This window comes from Lagenorhynchus albirostris, chromosome 9 (assembly GCF_949774975.1).
Source record: "Lagenorhynchus albirostris chromosome 9, mLagAlb1.1, whole genome shotgun sequence".
Classification (NCBI taxonomy): Eukaryota; Metazoa; Chordata; class Mammalia; order Artiodactyla; family Delphinidae; genus Lagenorhynchus; species Lagenorhynchus albirostris.
This window is the reverse complement of record NC_083103.1, coordinates 48,837,621-48,850,693: the sequence shown is the minus strand read 5'-3', so window position 1 is coordinate 48,850,693 and position 13,073 is coordinate 48,837,621. Positions and strand designations below refer to the sequence as shown.

General features: G+C 40.1%; 1 pseudogene; it reads left to right on the top strand.

Moving 5' to 3' along the window:
- The first annotated feature begins 2,123 nt into the window (after nt 1-2,123).
- On the top strand, nt 2,124-12,775 carry LOC132525292 (olfactory receptor 52K1-like; annotated as a pseudogene).
- Nucleotides 12,776-13,073: the final 298 nt, after the last annotated feature.

The window sequence follows — 13,073 nt, the reverse complement described above, 5'->3', positions numbered from 1 at the left end:
GTAGGCATATGAAAAGATGCTCAACTACACTAATTATTAGAGAAATGCAAATCAAAACTACAATGAGGTATCAACTCACACCAGTCAGAATGGCTATCATCAAAGAGTTTACAAATAATAAATGCTGGAGAGGGTGTGGAGAAAGGGGAACCCTCCTATACTGTTGGCTGGAATGTAAATTGGTGCAGCCACTATGGAGAACAGAATGAAGGTTCCTTTAAAAACTAAATATACAATTACCATATAATCCAGCAATCCCACTTCTGGGCGTATATCTGGAGAAAACCATAATTCGAAAAGATATATGCACCCCCCCCCCGTTCACTGCAGCACTATTTACAATAGCCAAGACATGAAAGCAACATAGGTGTCCACTTGCAGATGAATAAAGAAGATGTGGTATATATATATAAACAATGCAGTATTACTCAGCCACAAAAGAGAATAAAATAATGCCATTTGCAGCAACATGGATAAACCTAGAGATTATCATGCTAAGTGAAGTCAGTCAGACAAAGACAAATATCATATGATATCACTCATACGTGGAATCTTAAAAAAATGATACAAATGAACTTATTTACAAAACAGACTCACAGACATAGAAAACAAACTTACGGGTACCAAAGGAGCAAGAGGCAGGGAAGGGATAAATTAGGAGTTTAGGAGTAGCAGATACAAACTACTATATATAAAATAAACAATGACCTACTGCATAGAACAGGGAACTATATTCAATATCTTGTAATAAACTATAATGGGGAAAGAATCTGAAGAAATATGTAATAACTATACTTTAATTTTAAAAAGAGAGAAATTAAGAAAACAATCCCATTGACAACTGCATTAAAAAGAATAAAACGGGGGGGACGAGGGGAAGACGGCGGAAGAGTAAGATGCGGAGATCACCTTCCTCCCCACAGATACACCAGAAATACATCTACACGTGGAACAGCTCCTACAGAACACCTACTGAACGCTGGCAGAAGACCTCAGACCTCCCAAAAGGCAAGAAACTCCCCACGTACCTGGGTAGGGCAAAAGAAAAAAAGAATAAACAGAGACAAAAGAATAGGGACAGGGCCTGCACCAGTGGGAGGGAGCTGTGAAGGAGGAAAGGTTTCCACACACTAGGAAGCCCCTTTGCGGGTGGAGACTGCAGGTGGCAGAGGGGGAAAGCTGCGGAGGAGACCGCAGTAACGGGTGTGGAGGGCAAAGCAGAGAGATTCCCGCACAGAGGATCGGTGCCGACGGACACTCACCAGCCAGAGAGGCTTGTCTGCTCCCCCGCCGGGGCGGGCGGGGCTGGGAGCTGAGGCTCGGGCTTCGGTTGGAGCAGGGAGAGGACTGGGGTTGGCGGCGTGAACACAGCCTCCAGGGAGTTAGTGCACCACGGCTAGCCGGGAGGGAGGCCGGGAGAAAGTCTGGAGCTGCCGAAGAGGCAAGAGACTTTTTCTTCCCTCTTTGTTTCCTGGTGCGGGAGGAGAGGGGATTAAGAGCGCTGCTTAAAGGAGCTCCAGAAACGGGCGCGAGCCGCGGCTAAAAGCGTGGACCCCAGAGACGGGCATGAGACACTAAGGCTGCTGCTGCCACCACCAAGAAGCCTGTGTGCAAGCACAGGTCACTCTCCACACTTCCCTTCCGGGGAGCCTGTGCAGCCCGCCACTGCCAGGGTCCCGGGATCCAGGGACAACTCCCCCAGGAGAACGCACGGGGCTCCTCATGCTGGTGTAACCTCACGCTGGACTCTGCCTCCGCAGGCTCGCCCCGCATCGTGCCCCTCCCTCCCCCCGGCCTGAGTGAGCCAGAGCCCCCGAATCAGCTGCTCCTTTAACCCCGTCCTGTCTGAGCGAAGAACAGACGCCCTCCAGCGAACTACACGCAGAGGCGGGGCCAAATCAAAAGCTGAGACCCTGTGAGCTGTGAGAACAAAGAAGAGAAAGGGAAATCTCTCCCAGCAGCCTCAGGAGCAGCAGATTAAATCTCCACCATCAACTTGATGTACCCTGCACCTGTGGAATACATGAATAGACAACGAATCATCCCAAATTGAGGAAGTGGACTTTGAGAGCAAGACTTATGATTTTCTCCTCTTTTCCTCTTTTTTCTGAGTGTGTATGTGTATGCTTCTGTGTGAGATCCTGTCTGTATAGCTTTGCTTCCACCATTTGTCCTAGGGTTCTATCCATCCTTTTTTTTAAAAAAAATTTTTTTCTTAATAATTATTTTTATTTTAATAACTTTATATTTTATCTTACTTTATTTTACCTTCTTTCTTTTCTTTTTTCCTTCCTTCCTTCCTCCCTCCCTCCTTTCTTTCTTTCTTTCTTTCTACTTTTACTAATTCTTTGTTTTTACTTCTTCTCCCTTTTATTCTGAGCCGTGTGGATGAAAGGCTCTTGGTACTGCTGCCAGGAGTCAGTGCTGTGCCTCTGAGGTGGGAGAGCCAACTTCAGTACACTGGTCCACAAGAGACCTCCCAGCTCCACATAATATCAAATGGCGAAAATCTCCCAGAGATCTCCATCTCAACAGCAGCACCCAGCTTCACTCAATGACCAGCAAGCCACAGTGCTGGACACCCTATGCCAAACAACTAGCAAGACAGGAACACAACCCCACCCATTAGCAGAGAGGCTGCCTAAAATCATAATAAGGTCACAGACACCACAAAACACACCACTGGATGTGGTCCTGCCCACCAGAAAGACAAGATCCAGCCTCATCAACCAGAACACAGGCACCAGTCCCCTCCACCAGGAAGCCTACACAACCCACTGAACCAACCTTAACCACTGGGGACAAACGCCCAAAACAACAGGAACTACGAACCTGTAGCCAGCAAAAAGCAGACCCCAAACACAGTAAGTTAAGCAAAATTAGTAGACAGAGAAATATGCAGCAGATGAAGGAGCAAGATAAAAATGCACCAGACCTAACAAATGAAGAGGAAATAGGCAGTCTACCTAAAAAAGAATTCAGAATAATGATAATAAAGATGATCCAAAATCTTGGAAACAGAGTGGAGAAAATACAAGAAACGTTTAACAAGGACCTAGAAGAACTAAAAAGCAAACAAACAATGATGAACAACACAGTAAATGAAATTTAGAATTCTCCAGAAATAATCAATAGCAGAATAATTGAGGCAGAAAAATGGATAAGTGACCTGGAAGATAAAATAGTGGAAATAACTACCACAGAGCAGAATAAAGAAAAAAGAATGAAAAGAATTGAGGACAGTCTCAGAGACCTCTGGGACAGCAATAAACGCACCAACATTCGAATTATAGGGGTCCCACAAGGAGAAAGAGAAAGGGACTGAGAAAATATTTGAAGAGATTATAGTTGAAAGCTTCCCTAATATGGGAAAGGAAATAGTCAAACAAGTCCAGGAAACACAGAGAGTCTCATACATGATAAATCCAAGGAGAAACATGCCGAGACACATATTAATCAAATTATCAAAAATTAAATACAAAGGAAAAATATTAAAGGCAGCAAGGGAAAAGCAACAAATAACATACAAGGTAATCCCCATAATGTCAACCGGTAATCTGTCAGCAGAAACTCTGCAAGCCTGAAGGGTGTGGCAACACATATTTAAAGTGATGAAAGGGAAAAACCTACAACCAAGATTACCGTACCCGGCAAGGATCTCATTCAGATTTGACAGAGAATTTAAAACTGTACTTTACAGACAAGCAAAAGCTAAGAGACTTCAGCACCACCAAACCAGGTTTACAACGAATGCTAAAGAAACTTCTCTAAGCAGGAAACACAAGAGAATGAAAAGGCCTACAATCACAAACGCAAAACAATTAAGAAAATGGTAATAGGAACATACATATCAATAACTTCCTTAAAAGTAAAAGGATTAAATGCTCCAACTAAAACACATAGACTGCCTGAATGGATACAAATACAAGAACCATACATATGCTGTCTACAAGAGACCCATTTCAGACCTAGGGACACATACAGACTGAAAGTGAGGGGATGGAAAAAGATATTCCATGCAAATGGAAATCAAAAGAAAGCTGGCATAGCAATTCTCCTATCAGACAAAACAGACTTTAAAATAAACACTATTACAAGAGACAAAGAAGGACACTACATAATTATGAAGGGGTCAATCCAAGAAGATATAACATTTGTAAATATTTATGCACCCAACATAGGAGCACCTCAATACATAAGGCAAATGCTAACAGCCATAAAAGAGGAAATTAACAGTAACACAGTCATAGTAAGGGACTTTAAAAGCCCACTTTCACCAATGAACAGATCATCCAAAATTAAAATAAATAAGGAAACACGAGCTTTAAATGATACATTAAACAAGATGGATTTAATTGATATTTATAGGACAATCCATATAAAAACAACAGGATACACTTTCTTCTCAAGTGCTCATGGAATATTCTCCAGGACAGATCGTATCTTGGGTCACAAATCAAGCCTTAGCAAATTTTCAAAAATTGAAATTGTATCAAGTAACTATCACAACGTTATGAGACTAGGTATCAATTACAGGAAATAATCTGTAAAAAATACAAACACATGGAGGCTAAACAATACACTACTAAATAACCAAGAGATCACTGAAGAAATCAAAGGGGGAAATCAAAAAATACCGAGAGGGCTTCCCTGATGGCGCAGTGGTTGGGGGTCTGCCTGCTGGTTCGGGGGACGCGGGTTCATGCCCCGGTCTGGGAGGATCCCACATGCCGCAGAGCGGCTGGGCCCCTGGGCCGTGACCACTGGGCCTGCGCGTCCGGAGCCTGTGCTCCGTGGTGGGGGGGCGGGGCCGCGGCACTGAGGGGCCCGAGTATCACACACACACACAAAAAAACACCTAGAGACAAAAGACAATGAAAACACAATGATCCAAAACCTATGGGATGCAGCAATAGCAGTTCTAAGAGGGAATTTTATAGCAATATAATCCTACCACAAGAAACATCTCAAATAAACAACCCACCTTACACCTAAAGCAACTAGAGAAAGAAAAAAAAAAAACCCCAAAGTTAGCAGAAGGAAAGAAATCAAAACGATCAGATCAGAAATAACTGAAAAAGAAATAAAGGAAATGATAGCAAAGATCAATAAAACTAAAAGCTGGTTCTTTGAGAGGATAAACAAAATTGATAAGCCATTAGCCAGACTCATCAAGAAAAAAAGAGAGAAGACTCAAATCAATAGAATTAAAAATAAAAAAGAAGTAACAACTGACAGGGCAGAAATACAAAGGATCATGAGAGATTACTACAAGCAACTATATGCCAATAAAATTGACATCCTGGAAGAAATGGATAAATTCTTAGAAAAGCACAACATTAGAAGAGTGAACCAGGAAGAAATAGAAAATATAAACAGACCAATCACAAGCACTGAAACTGAAACTGTGAATCTTCCAACAATCAAAAGACTTGGACCAGAGAGCTTCAGAGGCGAATTCTATCAAACATTTAGAGAAGAGCTAACACCTATCCTTCTCAAACTCTTCCAAAATATAGCAGAGGGGGAAACACTCCCAAACTCATTCTATGAGGTCACTATCACACTGATGTCAAAACCAGAAAAAGATGTCAGAAAGAAAGAAAACTACAGGCCAAAATCACTGATGAACGTAAGTGCAAAAGTCCTCAACAAAATACTAGCAAACAGAATACAACAGCACATTAAAAGGATCATACACCATGATCAAGTGGGGTTTATCCCATGAATGCAAGGATCTTCAGTATACACAAATAAATCAATGTGATACACCATATTAACAAACTGAAGGATAAAAACCATATGATCATCTCAATAGATGCAGAAAAAGTTTTCTACAAAATTCAACACCCATTTATGATAAAAAGTCTCCAGAAAGTAGGCATAGAGGGAACTTATCTCAGCATAATAAAGGATATATATGACAAAACCACAGCCACAGCAATGGTGAAGAACTGAAACCATTTCCACTAAGATCAGGAACAAGACAAGGTTGCCCACTCTCACCATTGCTATTCAACATAGTTTTGGAAGTTTTAGCCACAGCAATCACAGAAGAAAAGGAAATAAAAGAAATCCAAATCAGAAAAGAAGTAAAGCTGTCACTGTTTGCAGATGACATGATACTATATAGAGAGAATCCTAAAGACGCTACCAGAAAACTACTAGAGCTAATCAATGAATTTGGTAAAGTGGCAGGATACAAAATTAATGCACAGAAATCTCTTGCATTCCTATACACTAATGATGAAAAATCTGAAAAAGAAATTAGGGAAACACTCCCATTTACCATTGCAACAAAAAGAAATACCTAGAAATAAACTTACCTAAGTAGACAAAATAACTCTATGCAGAAAACTAGAAGACACTGATGAAAGAAATTAAAAATGATACAAACAGATGGAGAGCTATACCATGTCCTTGGATTGGAAGAATCAACATTGTGAAAATGCTTCTACTACCCAAAGCAATCTACAGATTCAATGCAATCCCTACCAAACTACCAATGGCATTTTTCACAGAACTAGAACAAAAAAATTCATATGGAAACACAAAAGACCCCGAATAGCCAAAGCAATCTTGAGAAAGAAATATGGAGCTGGAGGAATCAGGCTCCCTGACTTCAGACTATACTACAAAGCTACAGTAATCAAGACAGTATTGGAACAAAATCAGAAATATAGATCAATGGAACAGGATAGAAAGCCCAGAGATAAACCCATGCTCATATGGTCACCTTATCTTTGACAAAGGAAGCAGGAATGTACAGTGCAGAAAGGATAGCCTCTTCAATAAGTGGTGCTGGGAAAACTGGACAGGTACATGTAGAAGTATGAGATTAGAACACTCCCTAACACCATACACAAAAATAAGCTCAAAATGGATTAAAGACCTAAATATAAGGCCAGAAACTATCAAACACTTAGAGGAAAACATAGGCAGAACACTCTATGAGATAAATCACAGCAAGATCCTTTTTGACCCACCTCATAGAGAAATGGAAATAAAAACAAAAATAAACAAATGGGACCTAATGAAACTTCAAAGCTTTTGCACAGCAAAGGAAACCATAAACAAGGCCAAAAGACAACCCTCAAACTTCAAAGCTTTTGCACAGCAAAGGAAACCATAAACAAGGCCAAAAGACAACCCTCAGAATGGGAGAAAATAGTTGCAAATGAAACAACTGACAAAGGATTAATCTCCAAAACATACAAGCAGCTCATGCAGCTCAAAAACAAAAACCTAATCCAAAAATGGGCAGAAGACCTAAAGAGACATTTCTCCAAAGAAGATATGCAGGTTGCCAACAAAAACATGAAAGAATGCTCAACATCATTAATCATTAGAGAAATGCAAATCAAAACTACAATGAGATATCATCTCACACCAGTCAGAATGGCCATCATCAAAAAATCTAGAAACAATAAATGCTGGAGAGGGTGTGGAGAAAAGGGAACACTCTTACACTGCTGGTGGGAATATGAATTGGTACAGCCACTATGGAGAACAGTATGGAGGTTCCTTAAAAACCTACAAATAGAACTACCATATGACCCAGCAATCCCACTAGTGGGCATATACCCTGAGAAAACCATAATTCAAAAAGAGTCATGTACCAAAATGTTCATTGCAGCTCTATTTACAATAGCCAGGAGGTGGAAGCAACCCAAAGTGTCCATTATCTGATCAATGCATAAAGAAGATGTGGCACATATATACAATGGAATATTACTCAGCCATAAAAAGAAACGAAATTGAGTTATTTGTAGTGAGGTGGATGGACCTAGAGTCTGTCTTATAGAGTGAAATAAGTCAGAAAGAGATAGACAAATTCCATATGCTAACACATATATATGGAATCTAAGAAAAAAATATATCATGAAGAACCTAGGGGTAAGACGGGAATAAAGACACAGACTTACTAGAGAATGGACTTGAGGATATGGGGAGGGGGAAGGGTAAGCTGGGACAAAGTGAGAGAGTGGCATAGACATATATACACTACCAAACGTAAAATAGATAGCTAGTGGGAAGCAGCCGCATAGCACAGCAAGATCAGTTTGGTGCTCTGTGACCACCTAGAGGGGTGGGATAGGGAGGGTGGGTGGGAGTGAGATGCAAGAGGGAAGAGATATGGGAACATATGTATATGTATAACTGATTCACTTTGTTATAATGCAGAAACTAACACACCATTGTAAAGCAATTATACTCCAATAAAGATGTTAAAAAAAGAAAAATGGAGCTGGAGAAATCAGGCTCCCTGACTTCAGACTATACTACAAAGCAACAGTAATCAGGATAGGATGGTACTGGCACAAAAACAGAAAAACAGATCAATGGAACAGGATAGAAAGCCCAGAGATAAACCTGTGCACAAATGGTCACCTTATCTTTGATAAATGAGGCAAGAATATACAATGGAGAAAAGACAGCCTCTTCAATAAGCGGTGCTGGGAAAACTGGACAGCTACATGTAAAAGGATGAAATTAGAATGCTTCCTAACACCATACACAAAAATAAGCTCAAAATGCATTAAAGACCTAAATGTAAGGCCAGACACTATCAAACTCTTAGAGGAAAACATAGGCAGAACACTCCATGACATAAATCACAGCAAGATCCTTTTTGACCCACCTCATAGAGAAATGGAAATAAAAACAAAAGTATACAAATGGGACCTAATGAAATTTAAAAGCTTTTACACAGCAAAGGAAACTGTAAACAAGACAAAAAGACAACCCTCAGAATGGGAGAAAATATTTGCATATGAAACAACTCACAAAGGATTTATCTCCAAAATATACATGCAGCTCATGCAGCTCAATATTAAAAAACAAACAACCCAATCCAAAAATAGGCAGAAGAGCTAAATAGACATTTCTCCAAAGAAGATATACAGATTGCCGACAAACACATGTAATGGCACTCAACATCACTAATCATTAGAGAAATGCAAATCAAAACTACAATGAGCTATCACCTCACACCGGTCAGAATGGGCAGCATCAGAAAATCTACAAACAATAAATGCTGGACAAGGTGTAGAGAAAAGGGAACCCTCTTGCACTGTTGGTGGGAATGTAAATTGATACAGTCACTATGGAGAACAGTATGGAGGTTCCTTAAAAAACTAAAAATGGAACTACCGTATGACATAGCAATCCCACTACTGGGCATATACCCAGAGAAAACCATAATTTAAAAAGAGTCATGTACTACAATGTTCATCGCAGCACTATTTACAATAGCCAGGACATGGAAGCAACGTAAGTGTCCACTGACAGATGAATGGATAAAGAAGATGTGGCAATATATACAATGGAATATTACTCAGCCATAAAAAACAAAATTGAGTTATTTGTAGTGAGGTTGATGCACCTAGAGTCTGTCATACAGAGTGAAGTAAATCAGAAAGAGAAAAATGAATACTGTATGCTTACATATATATATATATGAAATCTTAAAAAAAAAAGTTCTGATGAACCTAGGGGCAGGACAGGAATAAAGACACAGATGTAGAGAATGGACTTAAAGACATGGGGAGCGGGAAGTGTAAGCTGGGACGAAGTGAGAGAGTAGCATGAACATATATACACTACCAAACGTAAAATAGATAGCTAGTGGGAAGCAGCCGCATGGTACACGTACATCAGCTTGGTGCTTTGTGTCCACCCAGAGGGGTGGGATAGGCAGGGTGTGAGGGAGATACAAGAGGGATGAGAAATGGGGTTAAATGTATATGTATAGCTGATTCACTTTGTTATATAGCAGAAACTAACACACAATTGTAAAGCAATTATACTCCAATAAAGATGTTTTTTAAAAAATTGAACAGAGTTCAAGCTTAATACCTGAACAAATTGCACATTTAGAGGAAGGTCAGAAGTAGGAAACTAAAAAGAGAAGTCAGGGAGGTGAGGAGTGGATATATTATGGGAGCTAAGAAAGTATTTTAAGAGGACCGTGGTCAATTCAAATAAAATCTGCTATAAAGTAGAGATAAATGAATGCAGGTAAGTGCCCATGGTACCACCATATGAAGGTCATTTCTGGCCCCAGTAAGAGCAATTTCAGTACAATTTGCAACGTATCATTTCCAAATGAGATTTGAGAGAGTTGACTGAATACAGAAGTACTCCTTGATATTTTGATGTGAAGAGGAGCAGAAATTTGGAGGAGGATATAAGATCATGGAAGGAAGGATTATGTAGGTATTAATCAACAATGACTTTTTTAAAAAACATCAGAATTCTATTAAGATATAGTAACACAAATGAAAATTAAGGCTGTGTAAACAGTAAATAATTATACAAAGATTTTATACATAATTGAACTTACTCTCCCTACAACTCTCAGATAAAGGTAGGGCAGTGAAATTCCCTATTTACAGAGATGGATTTGTATTATACAAGGTCATGCATCTAGAATAAGTGGTGGTCATGACTTGAGCCAAGAACTCAGATTCTAAAATTTTCCCATACCACATGGAAATAAGTTAGTCTATTTCCAATCTGGATATCCTGATGTATGTTGCCTGTGGGTGTTTAGGTGAAAACAGTAAGACACAATTTTTAGGACACTGGATTTGGAAAGTCCTAAAACACAAAATTGTCTGCCTGATACTATTAGTTATGGTATTTTAGAGATATTACTTAATTTTCCAAACTCAATTTTTTCCTATTGAAAAAAGAGACTAATAAATTTTTTAGTGCTTATTTTGTTCATGGACCTTGGTGTTTGAATACATTATTTCATTTAATACTCAGAAGAGCTTCATTAAGTTGATCCTGCAAAAGTATAGAAGAGTACCTGGATAAAAACGGGGCAACTTCAGTGTTTAGTAATTTAACAGAAGAAAGGAGAAAAATGAGGGTGGGGGGGAGATTAAAGATTGTTAAGAATAAGCATATTTTGTGTGGAAATAAGAGGTCAGTCTTGCTAAATATGAGAGTTCTTCTTGATGAAAAAGAAGGTGCTAGAAGATGGGTGGAGGTAGAGCTCCATGAATAGAGAGGTTACCATGAATTTAGACGAAGAGACAAAAGATGAGGCTCCTGATTTTCTCAGTAAGGGGCAGGCAGGGCTGTATTTAGAGGTTTCTGGGTGTTGAGAACACCTGGAACATACATACCAGAACAGTTCCCTCCAATGAACTTTCTGCAAGGATGGAAATTTTCTGTATCTAAAACGTACAATTTGGTAGCCACTAGTCACATGTGGCTATTGAACACTTAAAGCGCTTTGTGTGACTGGGGTATTGAATTTTTAATTTTAATTCACAGAAATAGACACATGTGACCAGTGGCAACCATATCCAATTGCACAGTTCTAGAGAAAATAAACATTGTATGATTAATTGGGGCACTAGAAATTGCAGTTTATTTGATTTATATAGGCACCCAAGCCAGAGATTAAGACAGAATATTTACTTATGTGGTTGGGAATTTTGTTTGGCAGGTAGTATGGTAAAAATATGTCTTCTAAAGCAGTTAATTTAAATACATTTCACTTCTTTTATCAGTACAATCCTGTCATCATTAAGAACACAAAACACTACCTTCTCTGCATTCTTTTATGAAAGCTGTTGTGTGGTATCAGTTCTATTGATATTTAAAATATTACTCAATAAAACACAAAGTTCTGTGTGGGCAGGAAACCTGAATTATGTTTCTTCACATCTTTCAAGACTAGCTGATTTTATTTAAAGACTAGGACCAGGATCAAGAATTAATCCTCCAAGATGGGATGTCATAGCTTGATCTCTCTAATCCTATATGCCCTGAATACTCTCCCAAAGTGAAGGAGCCTAAGAAAATCAACAAAAAGAATTTCCAGGAGCCAATATTACCTCAACCCATCCAAGCTCCTTCCTGTTGGTAGGAATTCCAGGTTTGGAGCACTTGCAGATCTGGATCTCCATTCCCTTCTGCTTTGCCTATACTCTGGTCCTGCTGGGAAACTACACACTTTTTTTTTTATTATCCTGGTTAATGTAGCCCTTCATGAAGCCATGTACCTCTTCCTGGCCATGTTGGCAACCATTGATCTGGTCCTTTCTTCTTCAGCACTGCCTAAAATGCTTGCCATATTCTGGTTCAGGGACTGAGAGATCAACTTCTATGCCTGCCTGGTCCAGATGTTCTTTCTCCACTCCTTCACTGTCATAGAGTTGGCAGTGCTGCTGGCAAGGGCCTTTGATCACTACGTGGCCATCTGCAAGCCACTGCACTACACCTTACTAGACCACTTATCACCAAGATTGGCATGGCTGCTGTGACTTGGGCTGTGACACTAATGACTCTACTCCCCTTTCTGCTCAGACGCTTCCAGCACTGCTGAAGTCCAGTGATTGCCCACTGCTACTGTGAGCACACGGATGTGGTAAGGCTGGCCTGTGGGGACACTCACTTCAACAATATCTATGGCATTGCTATGGCCATGTTCATAGTGGTATTGGACCTGCTCTTTATTATCCTGTCTTATATCTTCATCCTTCGGGCAGTTCTATAGCTTGCCTCTCAGGAGGCCCGTTACAAGGTTTTTGGGACATACATGTCCCATATAGGTGCCATTTTAGCCTTTTACACACCTGTGGTCATCTCCTCAGTGATGCACCGTGTGGCTTGCCGGGCTGCCTTACCTGTGCACATATTCCTTGGCAATTTCAATCTGCTCTTCACACCCATGGTCAATCCCATCATCTGTGGGGTCAAGACCAAGCAGATTTGTGAACGAGTCTTAGGATTATTCCTGAGAAAAGATGTGTAAATGGAAAGTGAGGGACAGGTGGAGAAAGAGAGGGACATGTTGACTGCTGGAGTGGGGATGGTGATATAATAAGAAGTAGAGGGCTGCCAGAGTCTCCTTGTTTAGGCCCTTCCTGTTTAGGCCCTAAAATGAAAAAACTAAATAATGTCCCAAAATGCTCAAGGGTCTCCAGTCTGATTAGGACTCAAGGGTCTGAGTCCTTGGACTCAAACTGCTGACTTTGCTCTTTCTTCACAGAGTCCTCATTAATGATATGGGTTTCATAAAGGCTTAACCAACTCTCCTCTTGGTGACATCA